The sequence below is a fragment of the Pan troglodytes genome, chromosome Y (assembly GCF_028858775.2).
Source record: "Pan troglodytes isolate AG18354 chromosome Y, NHGRI_mPanTro3-v2.0_pri, whole genome shotgun sequence".
In the NCBI taxonomy this organism is placed as follows: domain Eukaryota; kingdom Metazoa; phylum Chordata; class Mammalia; order Primates; family Hominidae; genus Pan; species Pan troglodytes.
In genome coordinates this window covers 18726157-18747171 of record NC_072422.2, presented here as the reverse complement: position 1 = coordinate 18747171, position 21015 = coordinate 18726157, and the positions used below count along the sequence as shown (strand labels likewise).

Here is a 21015-nt window from a genome sequence, read left to right as displayed (position 1 = left end):
TGGAAGAGAACAAGAATGAATAAAGAAAAAGCATAAAGAGAGATAAGAGAGGTACTTGGGACATGAGGGCTTTCTTTTGTCTTGATAATTTTTAATTTCCTGCCATAGAGCTGGTAAACAACTCTTCCAGGAAGCCAAATGCTTGTAAACTGGCTTGGTTGGATAGAATTGATTTTATATTGGCTTTGTGTGGCAGTTATCTCAGTTGACAAAGCTATAAAATACCGATCTGGGGAATAAACGGTTTTTACTAGCAAAAAGGGTACACGTTTGGACAAGCAGCCAAAATGACTCGTTAATAGTGTTTCTCTGTTCGGCTCAATTTCAGGAGGAGAAAATGATGCAATTATAACAGCTTTATAGGGTTCTGGGTCTTAGTATTTCTGTTTCAGGCTGGATCCAGGTTCTCACTTTGCCGGCTTTAAAAACACCGAAGGATTCAATAAGATGAACTTCAGACTGGATCCAGTGTCTGCTCGGGTTACAGGCAGTATCCAAGATATGAGTGTTCTTCCTTTAAGCAAGATCCATGGTTTGACTACTGGAGATAGAACCTTGGGCCAGAATCTTAATAGGAAGGTTTCAGACTGGATAAAAGAGTGAATTACATCAAGTTCAGGCTGGATCCAGGCGCCGACTATTTGATATTTCAAATAAACCCATGGTCTGCCTTTATTCATTTGAATGTAAAACGAAGATCTGTCTCTATCTTCAGTTTCTGCTTGATCCAGAGTCTCTCTGCTTGGGTTTCAGGGCGGGTCCACGAACGATTTGTAGTAACTCTTTGCTGAGTCCAGGGCTGAAATATACAAACTGTCTCACGTGTCCGTGTGAAGAGACCCCCAAACAGGCTTTGTGTGAGCAACATGGCTGTTTATTTCAGCTGGTGGCAGGCAGGCTGAGTCCAAAAAGAGAGTCAGCAAAGGGTGATGGGATTATAATTAGTTCTTATAGGTTTTGGGATAGGCAGTGGAGTTAAGAGCAATATTTTGGGGACAGGGGGTGGATCTCACAAAGTACATTCTCAAGGGTGGGGAGAATAACAAAGAACCTTCTTAAGGGTGAGGGAGATTATAAAGAACCTTCTTAAGGGTGGGGGAGATTACAAAGTACATTGATCAGTTAGAGTGGGGCAGAAACAAATCACAATGTTGGAATGTCATCAGTTAAGGCTATTTTCACTTTTGTAGATCTTCAGTTGCTACAGGCCATCTGGATGTATACGTGCAGGTCACAAGGGATATGATGGCTTAGCTTGGGCTCAGAGGCCTGACACCAGCTTCAGTGTGGGGCCAAGGAGAGAGTGGCTGACTTTCAGGACGAACCCAGGGTCTAATTGTATCACACTGAGTCTGTAAGCGAGATGTGACTGTATCAATTTCAATGAAGTTTTGGGGTTTTATTACTTGGCTTACAGTCCAAATTTGGAATACTTCAGTTTCAGGTTGGTCCCAGGATTTAATGAACTCATTTGAGTCTGGAACCAGTATCTTATCACTGTATTGGCTTCAGGGTGGGTGCAGGGTTGAATTTCAGAGTAAGTCCATGGTCTGATTGCAGCAGGTACATGCTGAGTCCAAGGGTAATTTATACTAAGTTGATTCTGGGTCCAGGAGTGGGTCATTTGTGATTCCACTTGGGTCCATGGCCAAACTGCATCGTTTTGTGTTCGGGACCAAAGTGCGAACATATCCTCTTCAGGCCACATCCTAATTGCTTGAGATTCAGGCTCAGTACGTTGTTTTATTTTATCAGTTTCAGAATGGGCCCAGAGTCTGACTGTATTGCTTTCAGCATAGATCCAAGGTTGCAGAACATCACCTTCAGACTGGGTCCAGGGTCTGACTGCATTCTTTTCAGATTGGTTCCATGGGTGGATTATTTGCCATTCTGGCTGCATCCAGGTAGTACCTGCTCGAGAATGAGGTTGAGTAACATTTATTCTTACATTGTTTTGAGTCTGAAACCAAGAACTCACAGTATTAATGTCAGGCATGGTCAAGCATTTTGCAGCTTGCATTTCAGCCTGATACAACAGTGTATCAGACAAGGACAGGGTCCAGGGTCTGACTGCTTGAAATTCACATGAGTCAAAAGTCTGATTGTATTAGTTTTAGGTTGAGTCCAGGGGTGGATTGTGCCTGCTTCAGTCCAGTTCCATAGTTTTACTGTATCTTCTTCAGAAATGGTCTGGGATCTCATTGTACCTACTTCAGATTGGGTGCACGGGTAGAAGACATCAGTTTCGGATTAGATCCTTGTTTTCAATGTAGTAGTGTTATGTTTGGCCCAGGATTCTAGTTTACCAGGTCCAAATGGAGTAAATGTGCTCAGTGTTTGAAATTCTGGTTGAGCCCAAGGTTTCATTTTCTTCTGATCCAGTTTTAAACAAAGGTGTGCTAAGCAGAGCTTCAGGCTGGGGCCATGGTTCTGCTGCTTGTGGTACAAGCACTGTCCAAGATATAAGTGTTCCAAATTCAGACAACGTCTATTCATTGATATTTTCAATTTCATGATGTGTCCATAAAATAGATGCTTGATTTTCTTCATGAATCACAGGTCATGAGTATCAGGTTGAGGTGGTAATGAAACTCTAAATATTTTAGCTTCAGGCATTGTTCAGAGTTTCTTAGCTTCAGTGTTTTTTTTTTGTTTGTTTGTTTGTTTGTTTGTTTTTGAGATGGAGTCTTGCTCTGTCACCCAGGCTGGAGTGCAGTGGCACAATCTCGGTTCACTGCAAGCTCCGCCTTCTGGGTTCAGGTCATTCTCCTGCCTCAGCCTCCCGAGTAGCTGGGACTACAGGTGCCCGCCACCACGCCCAGCTAATTTTTTGTACTTTTAGTAGAGATGGGGTTTCACTGGGTTAGCCAGGATGGTCTTGATCTCCTGACCTCGTGATCCGCCCGCCTCTGCCTCCCAAAGTGCTGGGATTACAGGTGTGAGCCACTGCGCCCGGCCTCTTAGCTTCAGTTTTACGCATTGTCCAGTATGTGCCCATTTCGCTCTGTGTATAAGCATTTGCATCTGGAAAATCATCATGAGTCCACTTTGAGAGTGTGGAAGCTGCAGCGTCTGTCCATGTGTTCTTTACTGGAGACTCAGACTGGGTCCGCGGGGTGATTGATTCTGACACAGGTAGATGTCCAGGTTTTTCCTGCTGAAGGGATAACTGGTTGCATGGTAACACGGTGGAAACTACAGCCCATGCCCCTGAATTTTCTGCTGAGATTCATCATTGTTCCATGATATAAGAAGATATAAGAAGATCAGATCAGTCTGTATCCAGGTAATTCCTACTGGAGGCCTGCAGCATGCAGCCACAGTATAGTTGTGTGAGATACTGCCTGTGTGGAGGTAATCACTGCAGAAGATTCAACCTGGGTCCACAGCATAAGTATATCAGATACAGGATGTGTCCAGGGTTTTGTTTCTAAAAGCAAAGCTTTGGTCCAAGGTATGACTATGGAAGCTATTGCCTTTATTCACAGATTGACTGCTAGAGATACAGGCTGGGTCCACAATGATAATATATTAGATATAGGCAGTCTCCAGGGATTCACTGGTGAAGATTCAGATTAGATCAATCCTATGTATGTATCAGATGCAGGCTGTATCCATGTAATTAATGCTGCAGATTCAGATTGGTTGTATTAAATACATAAGGTGGTTGTATTAAATGAAGGCTGTGGCCAGATCTTTACTGTTGAAAATACAGCCTGTGCCGAAATTGTTACCGTATGAGCAAAAGGCTCTGTCTAAGGATTTACTGCTGGAAATTCAGCCTGGGTCCAGGGTATAATTTTGGAAGCTACAGCCTCTGTCCAGGTATTTACTGGTAAGCATTCAGTTTGAGCCCATGCTTTCAGTGTACCATGAAAAGTTTGTGAAAAAACGATTAATGATGGAGTTACAGGCTGTGTACACAGTGTGAGTGTATCAGCAACAGGCTTTGTCCAGGGATTTACTGCCAAAGATTCAGTCTGGGTCCATGGTATGACTATATCAGTCTCCACCTATAACAGAGGACTTGGGGCTAGAGATTCAGACTCTGTTCAGATCTTTACAATTGGAGGCTAAGATTGTATCATGGGATTTCTAGCTGGAAATTCAGCCTGGTTCCAAGTGATAACTGGTGTATATTTTGCTTGGGTCCGTAGTTTGACTGTGCCAGGCAGAGGTTACAACCAGAAACTGATTGCTGGTGATTTTGTCTGTGTCCATATTATGACTGTATCAGCTAGAGCCTCTCTCCTGGGAATTATTACTAGAGATACAGCCATGTACTGCAGTGTGACTATACCAGTTACAGCCACTGTTAAGGGATTTATTGCTGGCAACAGATCCTGGGCCCATGATGTGACTATTTCAGTTTTAGACTGTCTCCATGGGTTTACTGCTACACAAACATTCTTAGCCAATGATGTCACTCTATCAAGTAGAGTATATGTATAGAGATTGTTGATTTTAGAATGAGCCTGGTTCCACAGTATGAGTATTTCTGTTTCAAGCTTTGTGGAGGGATTTACTCCTACAGATTCAGCTTGGTTCAGCGGTATAACTGTAGCAGGTATAGGATGTGTCCCCTCCTTTACTTTTGGAGATTCAACCTCAGTACACCATGTGAACATATTCGTTTCATATGTTTCCAGAGATTTACGGCAGGTGATTTGACTTGGTTCCACAGCTTGATTGTATAAGCTATTGCCTGTGTCAAATGCTTTAGTGCTGAAGACTCAGCCTGGGTCCATGGTATGAGTGTATCAGATACAGATTGGATCCAAGGCTTTACGGTTAAAAATTCAAACTGAGTCCACGGTGTGTATCAGCTACATGTTCTGTCCAGCAAACTACTGCTGGAGATTCAGCCTGAGGCCATGGTGTGTCTGTGTCATACACAGACTGTGTCCAAAGATTTCCTGCTGGAGATTCAGACTGTGCCCATAGTGTGACAGTAGCAGCCCAAGGCAGTATCCATTGATATCCTGCGGTTAATTCAGCCCCTATCCACAGTGTGATGGCATCAGCTATGGACGTTCTCCAGGTATTTACTGATGGACATTCAACCTGGGTCCAAGGTACGACTATGGAAAGTATAGGCTGTGTCCGTGGAATTACTGCTGGAGATACAGCCTGGGCCCATGGTGTCACTGTGGAAGTTACAGCCTCTGTGAATGGATTTACTGTTGGAGACTCAGCTTGTGTCCACAGGATAATGGTATCAGATTCAGGTAGTGTACAGAGATTTACTGCTGAAGAGTCATTTTGGGCTCATGGTTTGATCGTATAAGATACGTACTGTGTCCATGGATTTATTGCTGGAGACTCATCCTGTATCCATGGTATAGTACTATCAACTACAGACTTTGTCCAGGGATTTACTGCTGGAAATTCAGGTTTGGTCCACAGCTGGTCTGCATCAGCTATTGCCCATGTCCATGAATTTAGTGCTGGAGAATCACTCAGGATCCTCTTTGTGATTGTATAAGTTTCAGACGGTGTCCAGGCATTTCCTTCTACATAAATTCAGCCTGGTTCCAGGGTAGGACAATGTCAGCTGTAGCCTCTCTCCAGGGATTCATTGCTGGCATTCTACCCAGAATCCATGGTTGAATCCAAGATACTGCTGGACTTTCAGCCTGGGTCCATGGTAGGAACATATCATGTGCCCAGGGACTTAATCCTAGAGTTTCAGCCAGAATCCATGTTGTGAGTATATCAGTTTCAGAGTATGTCCAGTGATTTAATAACTGATTCAGCCTGGATACGTGTTGTGACCGTATCACATATAGAAGAATATATCCATGAATTCATCACTAGTGATTCAGCATGGGTCCCTAATGTGATTATATCAGTTCCCAACTGTTTCCAGGAAAGTATTGCTGGAGACTCAATGTGGGTTCACAGTGTTATTGTTTCAGTATGGAACTGTGTAGAGTAGTTTCCTACTGACAAATAAGCCAAGATCCACAATGAGACTGGGTTAAATTCAGATAGTGCCAGGTATTTACTGCTAAATATTCAGGCTGTATTTTTTCCAGGGATTTGTTGGTGGCATTTCATCGAGGATCCATGGTATGGCAGTTTCAGCTATAGTTTTTGCTCAGGGATTTATTGTTGGAATTCTATCCTGGATCTATGTTGTGACTGTCTTAGCGATAGGCTCTGTCAAGGGAAGTAAGGCTGGAAATTCTTCTTGGTTCCAAAGTGTGACTTTACCAGACACAGAATGTGTCCAGAGATTCACTGCTGCAGATTTGGCGATAGTCCACAGTATGATTAGATAATCCTCTGGACAGACTGGGGTGAAGTGACAAGATCATAAGTTACAGCAACATCAAACTCCCTGGTTCAAACAATTCTTTCACCTCAGCCTCCCAAGTAGCTAGGGCTGTAGGCACACTGCAAAATAAGCAGCTAATTTTTAAATTTTATTTATTTTTTCTAGAGACAGCATCTCACTCTGTTTGCCAGCCTCCTCTGGAATTCCTGGCCTCAAGTGAGGCCCTGTCTCAGTTTCCCAAAATACTGAGATAACAGGCAAGAGCCACTGTGGCTTCAAAGGCTTCTTAAGTTCCCTATTTCTTAATTTTTTTAAATCACTGAAAATGCTTCTGGTTTATTTGTGATTAAGGAAAATGCATGTCTTTATGTGTATTTACAGAACTGTTAACGTGTTTCTACAACTGCCCCCCCAACCCAAAAATGCTAGCTTTGCCTTTATGTAGTAAGTACTCAGCAGTCTACTTGTGGCTGATTCTAGATACATAAATTATTATTTCTAGTCATGTGACTATGTTGATGGTGGCAGATGGAGGGATCTAGAAGCTTAACTGACAACGTCTCGATATTGCTGCCAAAGCTACTGTGATCTGAAGGAATAGAGATGAGAAGGATATGAGATATGCATTACTCCATCAGGCAATTGATAGCATGTTTTTCCTAAGAGATTTTATAGCATAGCTTTCAATCATTAAAAAATATCCCTGAGATAGTTCAAATTCTCCTTTCCTTCCATCCTATCTCATACAAACTTACTTCATAGACTCTTGGATTGTGGCAAATCACCTTACACCAAGTAACAGAATACAGAATAATTTCAATGCCTGATATTGTGACTTTACTTCCATTTTTACCCATATAAAGTTGAGTAATGTGGGCTCATTTGTTTATACATTTTTTATAAACTTCTGCTTTTATTTCTCCATTAATTTTCTTTTTATTGTCCACCTCTAAATTATATTAATGATATAGAGGACATGACTTTTGTGGCTTACTTTGATATTGGTATATAGCCAGCAGTGAGATTGCTGGATCATATGGTAGCTCAAATTTCAGATTTTTGGAAAAAATAAAAGATTTGGAAGCAACCTAAATGTCCATCAGCAGATCAAGCGATAAAGAAAATGGGGGAGGGATAGCATTGGGAGATATACCTAATGCTAAATGATGAGTTAGTGGGTGCAGCGCACCAGCATGGCACATGTATACATATGTAACTAACATGCACAATGTGCACATGTACCCTAAAACTTAAAGTATAATAAAAAAAAAAACAAAAGAAAATGTGGTACACATACACAATGGAGTATTATTCAGCCGTACAAAAAGAATGAGATCCAGTGATTTCCAACAGCATGGTGGAACCGAGATCATTATGTTAAGTGAAATAAGCCAGGCACAGAAAGACAAACATTGCACGTTCTCACTTATTTGTGGGACAAGAAATAAAAATAATTGAACTCATGGACATAAACAGTAGAAGGATGGTTACCAGAAGCTGGGAAGGGTAATGGGGGCCTGGTAGGGAGATGGGGATAGTCAATGGTTTTAAGAAAACATAGAAACAATGATTGTGACCTACAATTTGATAGCACACCAAGATGACTGTAGTCAATAATAACTTAATTACACATTTTAAAATAATTACAGAGTGTAATTGTATTGTTTGTAGTTCAAGTGATGGGTGTTGAAGGAATGGATACCCCATTCTTCATGATTGGCTTATTCCAGATTGTATGCCTGCATCAAAACATCGCATGTACCCCATAAATATACACACCTACTATGTCCCCCCCCAAAAAATAAAAATAAATAATATTGTGAAGAGGCTATACCAAGAGGGAAATAAGCCCTATCTTCCAAAGCATAATTTTTCTTTTACCAGGTTTGTTTTATTTATTTATTTTTTATTTCTCTATCTTTCTCTCTGCTACAAACACACACACACACCCCTTCATACACACACTCCTTCACACACACACATACACAAGATGATAATCTGGCCAAATGTAAGTTTGGAGATATTGAATTACAGTTTACCATCCAGATTGTCAGGTCTGAAAGCTATTAGAAAATGAAGTATCAATCATCTAATATTTGGAAAAAATTTGTAAGCACATATCATGGAAGTTATTGATATTATGATCTTTAAGTACTGTAGATTTTAATGCTGCTTTTAATGTTGGTTAAGTGGGAATTTTTATAATCTTGCTATTTTATAAGAACAGTTAAATCAGAGATAAAATATAATGTATTGCTGCACTAATTTAGAAGGTGTCATGAATACCATACATATGTATGGATGGATATATAGACATAGACCCTTTTTTTACAAACTTCACTGAATTATAGCATTTATTTTTGATGTTCTTTTACTCCAAGTGGGAAAATTACCTTTTTAAAAAATCACTAATTATGGTAAGTAAATACACTGTAGCCCAAATGTAGGCCCAGCACATTGCTGGTGTCTAGGCAAATTATTCCCCAAAGTTAGTAATTAGTAGAAGTAGCTTTAGACTTTTACTAGGATAAATGCAACTTTGATTTTATGATGAGATTTATATTTAGTGTTGAAGACTTGTTTGATTAACGAGACTGGTGAGTCTATTAGGAAAAATAACCAAGACCCTCAGGGAGAACTACAAGCCTGAAGATCTAGATCAGCATAATTAGGGAATCCAAATGAGCCTCCAGCCCTAAGTGGGAATCCAAATGAGCCTCAAGCCCTAAGTTAGACGATATTGCTCCCAGACTTTTATCACTGCCTTCATATTCATCTCTGGACTAGTCATTTTCAATGCATGGAAAAAAAATAGGTGCATGTATTTTTAAATTATTGAGGACAGTATCCTACTTAAGCACAATACTGTATTCATGCATTTAAGTGTCATGTAAGGATTAATATTTTGATTTACTCCAAAACAATAAGTTACTGAACTCCTAGAGGCACATCCTAAATAATATAAATAAGATACAGTCACTATCTGTTGTTCACCTAATAAGTACCTGACACTATGCTAGGAAATAGGAGGTGGGTGGTGGGACTTAATGAGTCTGTCAGTCCATTGTTTTTATATATTTTATATAAATATATATATATTTATATATGTGTGTGTGTATAATTGCTGTTATAATTATTGAGCATCTGCTATGTGTCAAGCACTGTAATGGACACAACAGACTCAGTAGTATGCAAAACTAGCACACACTTTGACCCCATGGAGTTTGCAATGTAACTAGGAAAGTATATGTGAAACTGAATATTACAAAGAAGAATGCCAGAAGAGCAGGAAATATTTCAGGAAAAAAGAATTATTTCAGATGTTTATGAACTTCACCTACAGTTTCAATCTTGTAAATATAAACATGCTGTTCTTTATACAAAATCCCACTGTGGACTCACAAGCACAGATAGGGTACACGCAGGGATTGTTTTCCCAAAGCTGAGATAAATTGAGATTGAATAATAGCCACCCTCAGCTAATCTCTTAAATAGACACGCATACTTAAGGAATACTTGGACTAAGTAAGCCTATGACACAGGGTGAAGACAATTTAACCCAAAATTAAATCAGCAACTTGTTCCCCCTTGGTTCACTTTAATTGTGCTAATTATCAAAAACCCGAATATGTGGTCAAGCTGGGCACAGAAGGCGTTAGAGAACTTCCACATATTATTATTTACTTTTCAAGTCTCTACACCTGAAAAGCAGAAAAGGCAGGTGCTATTAATACCATTTTATGGATGAAGACACCAAGACTTATAGCCAATAGCCCACCCAAGATCAAAAATACATAACAAGAGCTATTTCCAAACCTCAAAGCACAAATCTCTTGGGTATGAACTCTTGTCTCTTTGCTGAGTCAGATTACTTACTATTCATATACTTTGCATCATTACATAAAAGAAAATTGCTCAGTTACATGCACTTTAAGCCTATTAGGTATATTCTATCAAAAACACAAGATCAATTCAAAAATAAAAATTGCTTTAAAATTTATAAATTTGAGCTATTTACTTGGTAGTATTCATGTATTCATGACTCAGCAGGTAGCAATATAATGTATGCTTGTCAGATATTATTCACTATAAAATAATAAAATAGTGCATCCCTGGGTAAAATTAAGAGCAAGACTCCATCTCAAAAAAAAAAAAAAATTCTACTCCCACGTCTACAGAAAAAACGCCAGTTTAAATTAAATTCTGCTTGCTCCCATAGAATAAAATAGCCCTGTGTATTTAAATTACAAAAACAGCAGCCTTTCTGTTATATAAATTTATGTCCCGAATGAGTGTAGTAGATAGTGCATATACCACCACTGATATTTGTAGCTGGGCAATTAGAAACATGTAACTTGCAAACATCTATAATATTTATATTTATAATATCAAATATCTATAATACAGAAAGCCAAACAAGAAGTATAGGTTGACCAAAAAAAAAAAAAAAAAAGAATAAACAGGCCATATGCACAACTGCAGCTCAATAAAGCATGCTGCTGTCATTTTGTGGTAGATTATAGTTTTACTGTAACTAAGAACCAAACAACTCTAGAAGAAGTAGGTGTGCATTCATGTATGAGTGCACACACACATATTTTTGTTTTCTCATTTTTACTGATAATAACAGTAATAATTATTGCAGAAAATTCAGAAATGGAGTTTTTAAAACTCTAAAAATTGTACAACCATTCAGAAGTAAATGCTACTACCTTTTCCCCACATTTTCTTGCAGATCACCAATTATACATCAGATTTTTTTGTGTATTTATAATGATTATTTCCTCACTGCCATCTATTCTTTAGAATGTACTTGAATCACTCTACTATAATTCATTTAAGTATTCCCTTTTTAAAGGAGGTTATGAATTTGCCAGCTGTTTTTCTTTTAAATGTTTGCAAATTTGATAGTTTGAAATAATAACTCAATGATTTATTTGCATTGTATTTATTTGATTACTAGTGACAGTGAACAAGAATCTCAATGTTGACTATTTTTATCCGTTTATTAGTTCGTTATTTGAGCATGCTCTTTATTTTATTGAGAACAGTATCTTCTTTCTCTAAAAACAACAACAACTACACAAATTCAAAAGTACATTACTGAGGAAACATATTCATATTTGGCAAATAAAATAACGTGATGGTCTCATAACAACCCTTTCAATGTGATAACTTAGAAATAGTTTTTTTTTTTTTCTAAGTTGTCTTAAGTAACAAATGTTGTCTTTCCAAACCTAGCTTCAGGGGTAAAATAATAATAAAAATGCATTTGAATCCAAAATATGCAAGAATCATTGTGTCTAGCTCCTGTAGGTAGACAATATAAGCTACTGAAATCTGTCTGATGCATAAAACGGGTCCTTTTTCCTCCTTAATGATTCAGTCTGCTGGATTTCCATATTCATATTAACAGCTAAATATTTCTAAGTCATCCAGACAGGACTTATGAACCAGAATGTGATCTTTGTACCAGCGATTCATTTAATACAATTATTTATGGCACTACTGAATTGATATTTTGAAAAAGTATGAAAAAAATCTTAGCATATATAAAAAATCTTTAAATGATATGAAATACTCCATTTTACCATTATTACTTCTAATAATAACACCAAAATTTGCATTTATGTTATTTGATCCTCACAGCAATCCACAGACCTAGAAAGAAGAGGCATTTTCATCCTATTTTTATAAAGAAAGAAAGCAAGGTGCAAAAGACATTGAGTAAAAACCCAAGGTGATATGTTTAATTTGTAGCAAGGAAGAGGCTGAAAATTTACCCTTCAGTTTCTAAATCCTTTACTCCCTTTTCCTTAACACTACTGACCCTCCTTCCGCATAATTGTAGCATCATTGTCAGAGTTCTAGGTTTCTGTTAATACCCTATTTGGTCTACAGGTGATGTTCAACTACACCTCTCTGTTTACCACCAAACTATGAAAGCGGAAGACAGGAGCTTTCCAGTGAAAACTTCTTAAGGAAACTTAGAGGGTGAACTGTCCTTTCAAATAATGTCTGCTAAGGATAAGTCTCTGGGTTAGCCTGATCTATTTTGTACTCTCATTCACCTGTAGCATTATTCATACAATTCTCTGAGCCTGGAAGCCTGGAAACCTGGAATGAATGCGTTTGTTCATTCTTTCTCTCTCCTTTCTTGCTTTTCTCTCTCCCTCTCTCTCTCTCCCTCCCTCCCTCCATCTCCCCTCATCTTTCTCATCTGTCTCCACCCACCCCATTCTCCAAAGCCCACCTCGTATGCCATCAATCTTTCTCATTATCTTCCACAAATTGAATGTGATAATTCTTGCCTCTGAACCAATACTACTAAGTAAACTTATCTTTTAATTCAAACCTATACAAGTTGTCGTACTGCCTTATCTGACAATAAAATGCTTTATGGTTTTGCCTCACATACGAAAGTGTTCAATATCATTAAGAAAAATAATGTACAGATACACATCTGAGGAGGTATTGGCATATACAATTGATATAGGCATAGAAGTCTCGAAAATGGGTTTATATCACAGAACAAGAACTACCCATTAGTATTAAAGTACAACCTACTTGCCTAATTGTAGCATGTAGCTGAGAACAACCTCCAACGATGTGAATAGTTTGCACTAGGGCCCTTCAGAAACTGATTACCCTTCCAAAATGCATCCAGCTTTGACTTTAATGACAAGTTCAATTATTTTTTCTCTAAATTCATTGATGGTAATGTGTGTTATTGCCACCTTCTAATTGTAGCTTTCTGCCTCTTTGAATATGTCCCATGGCATAAGTTATGTGCATTTCAGCAATAGAAGCAAAAAACACTTGTGCCCAAATGACATTTGGGACTGACTTCACAATCTGCTCCAGGATTTACTCTAGGTGTTGTTTCCCTAATGTAGATCTTCCAAACTGAACCGCTTCAATCTCTTTTAGTACATAGTGCTGGAGTTGTAAATAACTGCTCAAAAGTCAACTGTGGTATGATCGAGACCCTAAGCAAGAAATTATGTGTAAAGAAAAGATTTCTTCTCTTTCCTAGGCCTGTTAATTCATCAGCAAAAGTAAGGAATTATAAAATAGGAGAGGTTTCCAAGTCTTACTGTGCAGAATCACCTGGGAAGTTTTTATTTGTATAAAAAGCACAGTTTTTTATCCTCATCCCAGTCCTATAGAATGAAAATTTCCAGGGATCATTCTAATATATCTAGTCCATAGATCCCCGTTGAGATACAATAGATTATATGGTCTCTAAGGTCTCAGGCATCACTAGACTTTTATAATCCATGAATATTTATGAAATCCAAATGATAATAAGAAAATGCTTTTTTATCCATCTAGACGCATCAGGCAAGGCAAAGAATGCTCAACTGAGTATCAGGAGACTTGGAATAAATCGTGGCTTTTTCATGACTTTGTAATCTCAGAAAAGTCCTTTCCTCTTAGGGCTTCAGTTTTCTCATGTGTAAAATAAAATAATTGGATCAAAGCACAATCTAATCTGTGATGCCTTGTGAGTTGTGCCTGCAGAAGTTCAAATAAGATAGATGAGGATAAGGCTAACACAAAGACTTGTGCCACCAGGGGAAAGGCTGTTGACCATCTCACACGGTTATATTCATTATCATGATGCCAAGGCCTCAGATCTACTCTGCAGCCTTTTTGACTCAGTGATCTAAGTTATCAGCACTCAGAGAGTGGGTAGATTCACATTGTGCTGGCTCACAAGACTGATCAGAAATACAAATAATTAGTTTGCAGTGAAAAACAGGACTATGATAATAACTGTAGGAACTGTAGATGAGGCATCTTTTTTTCTATCGACTGTATGTAAAAGATACAGCATGGAAAGCTACCTGTAATGAAAAGGCCAGGAACTTATTTATAATGAAAAAAAACATAACTGAAAGAGAAATAGGCAATATATTACTTTGGTGAGAGCAATCTCTTTTTGAAAGTAAGATCTACCTAGAAGGACCCATAACTGACAGTATTCTTTTGGTGAGCCTAGAGCCATAGCAAAGGGAGTTAGGGGAATTAGCAAAAAAATTTGAATACATCTCTTACTGTTTTGATTTCAACTCCCTTTACCCTTTCCCAAATTCACTCAGAAACTTCCACGAGCCTAGACTTGCAGGAAGTATTCAATAAGGATCTGCCTTTCAGAAGCTGAAAAAGACAAATAGGGCAGCAATGAGGTAGGGTGAAGTAGTAATGAGAAATAAGTTTAAGGACAAATCGTGGAGAACTCCAAATTCCATAACAATGAGTATAAACAGAATTCGTAGGTATGAAGAGTGATAGAACCTCAAATTTCAGTTAAGTGACATGTCTGACATAGAATTGAATTGGAGTTAATTGGTGATATCTTGAAAAGTTAGAATGAATATTGAACACTATCCAATATGTGGCTAGTGATTAGAGGTTCAAATGTATTCATGTGATATTCCGTCAAAGTCTTGTAGCAACATATAGTATTTTAAAAGGGAGAGATGTTGGGAGTGAGTATAATTCAAAGAGGCATCTCAATTTCAAGTTAAGCAAAATATTAACATACATGTTAACTTAGTGAACTCCCACTGGACAGAAAAAGACATAATTTGAGCAATAACTTCAGTCGTCAAAAACACATCACATGTATAAAAGTAAATAAATTCAGAATGATAAAAACTTATTAGATATCATTGGAAGTTGCTAAGACATCGACCCATTTTTCTGAAAAGAGATGAAGGGGAAATTTTAAAGCATTCATCGTCCCTTTCCAGATGAAGAGCATTTTAAGATAAGCTGATAATTATGGAGAGAAAGTTATTCTTTGTTGAATTGATAGATTCAAAAGGAATGATAGAAGAAGAAAATCTCCATTTTGTGTCCCCTAAAAGCGTAATGTAACTTGACAACAATAATCAATTAATTCTAAAAACCTTAGTTGAAGTGTTGGTGAGAAATTTGATGATGGAAGGGTCAGGTTGACATCATCTGAACCCACAGTGACAGTTTCCATTACTGGAAGTAGGACAATCAGACATTATATGCCTCCAAGGCAGTGTAATGGAAAGTATACACCACCACTCACTAAATATTATTGCCTAAAACTGGAACAAAATACAATTAAGGCTCTGGAGCTACACACAATTTTAAGGGAAATACCAGAAAAAGAGGAGTATATTAAATGAAGTCATAAGGAACCAATCTGTGATATTCAGAATGTGGGATGGTCTATAGGACAAACGGTCCGGTTTCTCTCTCAATCAATCGCATGATCTGAGGGATTTTTGAGTATAGATGATATTAGATGGTGTTAAAGAATTTAATTAATTTTCTTAGCATAATAGGTTAATGTTATTAAGTATGCCAGTGACATGGTGATATGTAAAATCTATTTAAAATATTATTGTCAGAGATGTGTATTTAAGTATTTTCTGGTAAAATAACATAATGCTGTAATATTTTATAAACCCCTCTCAAATAAAATTAAAAAGAGTAGTTGGGCGATAGAAGCCTCAATATTCCAAAGTAATGATGGTTGTTGACTGTACATGATGGATACATCGCAACTAATTACTGTTCTCTTTGCTTTCATATGGAATTCAAAAATTTGCATAATAAAATGCTTTTTAAAATTACTGAATATGAATTGATCTGACTAGAGCAGAATTGGTGGACAACACCTGTCCAAGAGGTACACTGCAGAGTAGCAAATCAGGGATGCCCCTTCTAAAAGTTGTAATGCCATGCAGAACTTCCTCTAACATAGCACTTATCACTCTATATAATACTTACCTACTTAAATGCCAGTTTCCATATATTGTGTGCTGCTTATTCTTTAGTTTTTGCTACAGATTGATTCTCTATCTGTTTCCATGTTGTACTATTTTCCATAAATCTGGCTTGCTTGGGCTTCTTTACCCTCTGGCTTCCAACTAGATTTGGCCAAAGGAAAATACTGGCTAGATATCTGCTATAGATTGATTCTCTATCTAGTTTCATATTGTAGTATTTTCCATGAAGCTGGCCTGCTTGGGTTTCTTTACCCTCTGGATTCCAACTAGATTTGGCCAAAGGAAACTACTGGCAAGATATCTGAGGGTGGAAGGAGAGAATGAAGTACTAATTCCTTTGTTTCCTTCCCTTAGAGACTGCAAGTTGTCTGGGCTGATTTGTCTATCTGTTAATAGCTCGTGTGGTCAAATCTTTCATACAGATAGAACTTTCACTGTGGGTTCCAGAAAGGATTTCCTCCCCTTGACCCTTTAGGCCTAGGAGTAGTAGTAACTTTTGAGTATGCCATCTGTTATTTGCTAAGACCCTGACTGATAAAGACTATAAGCTTCATTAAAGCTTACAAATTATCTCACTGTCTTTTGTTCATTGTGATACCTACAATATATGACTGCCTGTCATCTAGGAGACAAAAAATTAATACTAGCTAAAGGAAAAGAAAAATAGAAGGATATGAATAAAATCCCACATTAATTTCCAATTTTAAAAAAAGTAACTGAGAAATAGAAAATACATGCTTATTGTTTTCTTTTAAAAAGAGTCCATTCATTAGTCAGTTTCATATACAATGAATTGGCCATGCAGACGGCCAGTGCTGAAGAGAAATGTTTGAAATGCCTGCTCCTGTAACTACCAAACCTTTAAATTTATTTTCCTGAATACGTATTTCACAGGTAGGACAATTATCAGTAATTTGATTTACCCAATAGGCAGCTTTGCCTTGTTTATTTGTGCTTCCAAATCCTCCTCTTCATTTAATTTCACTTTTTCCCATTCCCAAATACAGCACAATCAGGAGCTGCGCTATATACTCTCCTGGCTCTGCTTTCCAGCGAACAGAAGTAGATATAACAATTTGAATTTCCCCATTGTAGTCTGAATCAATGACTCCTGTATGTATTTGTACCTCTTTTAAACTTAAACTAGACCTTCCTAAAAGTGATCCTATTGTTCCCAGTGGCAAGGGTCCACAGACTCCTGTTGGGACCTTATGTGGGTGTTCCCCAGGCGGAAGGCTCACAGCTTTTGTGCAGCATAAATCTACTGCCACACTACTGGCTGTGGCAGGGGACAGATATTGTACAGAGGTGAAGGAATGGCCTGAGCTGGAAATGCCCCAGTCTGGAGTGGGGGCTGGGATGGGCTGGCACCTCATGGCATTTCCTGAAATTGGGTTCCCATCTTTATCAAACTTAGAGTGACACTGACTAGCTCAATGTTTTCCTTTTTTACATTTTGGACACATTTCAGACTCAGCAGTTACTTTTTCCTGCTATCTGGCAGGCTGACTCACTGATTTTTTCTACATTCTTTTTTAGTATGAATAGCTTGTTTAAATTCTTGAGTAATTTAAAAGGAAAAGCCTCAAATATTTCCCTGCTGATCTGGGGGTGTATTCTAACAGAGTACTGCCAAGCCTCTAAATCACCCTGTCTTCTAGCTTGCTGAATTACTGCCTGTATAGAACTGAGAGCACTCAAGGCACTGCTTGAACACTCACTGGGGCAAAAAGTTTTCACCCAGGGTCCTCTGGAAAAGAAAGATCTGGAGGGCCTTTTTCTTCAGTATAATAATGAGGGGGTGCAGAAGGATAGGGATGAACCTCTCCCTCCTTTGCCGCTTTAGCTTTAGTTGGCAAATAAACCTGCTCTGAAACCTCCTGTGTTACTTTCGTTATACTCTCCTTCCTCCCCATCATCAGTGTGAAAAAGTTCCAAGGTGGAACTAACCACAGCCCTCACTGGTCCCATTGTTACCCTGATGCTTCTGAACTCCCCTTCTTACTCACCAAGGGGATTGCTTTAAGAGTCCTCGGGTGTCCTCCAGCTGGTTCCACATTCTCCAACCATCACTCCAGTGATCCTTTGACCTGGATTCAACCCCTTGCGTATGGGTGCCCCTTGCCGAGACAAGCTCAGCTGGGGAAACCCTAACCCAGCGGTGCTAGAGGAATTAAACCACACACACACACACACACACGCACACAAATATAGAAGTGTAAAGTGGGAAATCAGGGGTCTCACAGCCTTCAGAGCTGATGGCCCTGAACAGAGATTTACCCACTTATTTACTAACAGCAAGCCAGTCATTAGAATTGTTTCTATAGATATTCGATTAATTGAAAGTATCCCTTATGGGAAATGAAGGGATGAGCCAAAATAAAGGGATGGGTTTGGCTATTTATCTGCAGCAGGGGCATGTCCTTAAGGCACAGATTGCTCACGCTATTGTTTGTGGTTTAAGAATGCCATTAAGCAGTTTTCCACCGAGGGTGGGCCAGGTGTTTTTTGCCCTCATTCTGGTAAACCCACAACCTTCCAGTGTGGGTGTTATGGCCATCATGAACATGTCACAGTGCTGCAGAGATTTTATTTATGGCCAGTTTGGGGCCAGTTTATGGCCAGATTTTGGGGGACTGTTCCCAACAGGTGGCATTTACAAATATTTTACTGTGTACCTATTTCCTGCAGCTATTAGTAGGTTGGCTCAAGATCCAGGAATGAGATGATACAATTGAGGTAACAAGGCCCCAGAAGAGCAATAGGAACTGGGGTCAAGATTGCAAAGAAAAAGGAGCATGGGCCTTGAAACGTAAACACATTTGCTTCCTCTGGGACAAGTAGAAAAGGAAGAATGTCAGAGGTAAACAGTCAAGTTGGGATAATGAGAAACACACTCTAAATAAGCTCCATCTTCTCAGGCAGATTAGAGGGTTAGATCATGGGTTTTAGGAGCAGCTCAGAGGTACAGAGCAGCTCAAGTGTGTAACGGAAGAACAGCTCTTTAAGGCACAGAGGACTGATCACCTGTATTGAGGGCCCAGCTATAGTTGGGGGAGCCTGAAATTAAGTACGCCCAAACCATGTGCTTGTAGGGGAGTTTATTTTTCATTTTTATTTTTACTTTTGGTAGGTCTGTGGAGGAATTCTAAGCATCCATCTCTTCTTCACCTTTCAGTGAGGGTGGAAAGATGAAGATGTTTAAGGATTGGAGGTTTGCAGAGCCTACCTTATTTGATGTGAGAATGGCAGCCTATTTAACTGAAGATTCTGGGCTTATCTTGCATAGTGAAGGGAAGCAGAGGAGAGGGCAAGTGGCAGCTAACCCAGGGGGAAAGGGAGGGTGGATTAGCGGTCTCAGGGATCAAGGACTAGATCTGGAGAGACTGGCAGGTGGAATTATAACAATTGTCCAAGAGTACAGAATTGCAGGATTAGGTTTCAGGTGGATACTGGAAAGCAAATGCACTGTGCTGCCATTGGATGGAGTCATGGAAATGAACAAAGTTCAAGGTCCCTGGGGTGAAGGAGTCACCAGGGCTGCAAAGGTCATCCATGTGGCTATTTGATCTGGTCATCTGGGAAGTAACTGGACAAGAGAAAGTGAGGATGAGGAGTGGCAGGGAGTCTATTTCAGCAAGTGGGATTGAATCTATTTTTTAAGAACTCATATTCTGTTTCTAAGTGTATGTCTTAGACCACACTGGATTTACAGCAGTATTTTTGGCCTACATCGTGAACTGCTGCTGCCAGATGTTAAAAGTAGCAAGGCTTTACCCTAGCATTAAGTCTTGCTTTGGGCTTCTCAATGAGACCTACTTGTTTAATGTTAAGTGCACACCCTTTACAATTTTGTATAGCATTGCTGGGAATTGGGCTTGCTCCAGCTATAAAAATGAATGTTGGAAGCACAGTTTTTTGAGATGTTTGGATTGTGTTTAGACTAATAACTTCATCTGCAAGATACGGGAGTGGCTAGATTCCTGTTTATTTAACTGTGAGTTTCTGAAGGCTTTGAGGAAGATTGTCATCCTCACACAAACCGCCATGGCTGTATTTCCTCACCTGGAATGTCAATCCTTTTCTCTTCCTGATAAAACCATACTGTCTTTCAAGACACAGCTGGACTGTCACCCTGGTGATATCTTCCCTGACTCCCACTGAGCAAATGATTTAGGTCTCATTCCTGCATGCAGTCTTTATTTACCTCAGTTATGAAGTTATACCTTATTGTGATTATTTCTCCCTGATTAAATTGTGAGGTCTTTAGAGACAGTGACTATATCTGTCTACATTTGTCTAACTTGTTCCCAGTATGCTGCTTGATATGTGTTAAGTAGTTAGTAAATTCTTGCTCTGTGAAAACATAAATGGAAGGATGGCCCATTCATTTAGGAGTTCATAAGAGCTTGTAACTCTGGGTCAGAATGACCCATGAACTGAAACATACAGAGAGCACCATCACTAAAAACTGTAGGATTATATTCTTTTGCAGTTTTATTGCTGAATGCACATTTTGTTCAATGGTTCTTCCTGAAGAACTCATCAATTTTTAGTTAACGGGACCAGGTGTGGTGGCTTATGCCTGCAGTCCCAGCATTTTGAGAGGCTGAGGTGGGCATGTCATTTGAACCCAGATGTTCAAGAGCAGTCTGCGCAGCTTGACAAAGCCCATCTCTATAAAAAACACAAAAAATTAGCCGGACTTGGTGGTGTGTGCTTGTAGTCCCAGCTACTCGGGGGGCTGAGGTAGGAGGATCACTTGAGGCCAAGAGGCAGAGGTTGTAGTGGGTCAAGACCACACCAGTGCACTACAGCCTAGGCAATAGGGCAGGAACCTGTCAAAAAATCTTTTTTAGATAAAGGACTGGAGATTTTAAAGCACTAAGTAGCATATATTACATAAGGGATGTTAGGAACATATGAAAATACAGGTAAACAGTAATTAGGAGAGTCAAT

At 38.9% G+C, this 21015-nt stretch overlaps 1 pseudogene; it reads left to right on the top strand.

The window, feature by feature from the left end:
• Positions 1-5083: 5083 nt before the first annotated feature.
• Positions 5084-21015, top strand: part of LOC112208922 (centriole and centriolar satellite protein OFD1-like) — a 55614-nt pseudogene continuing 39682 nt past the window's right edge.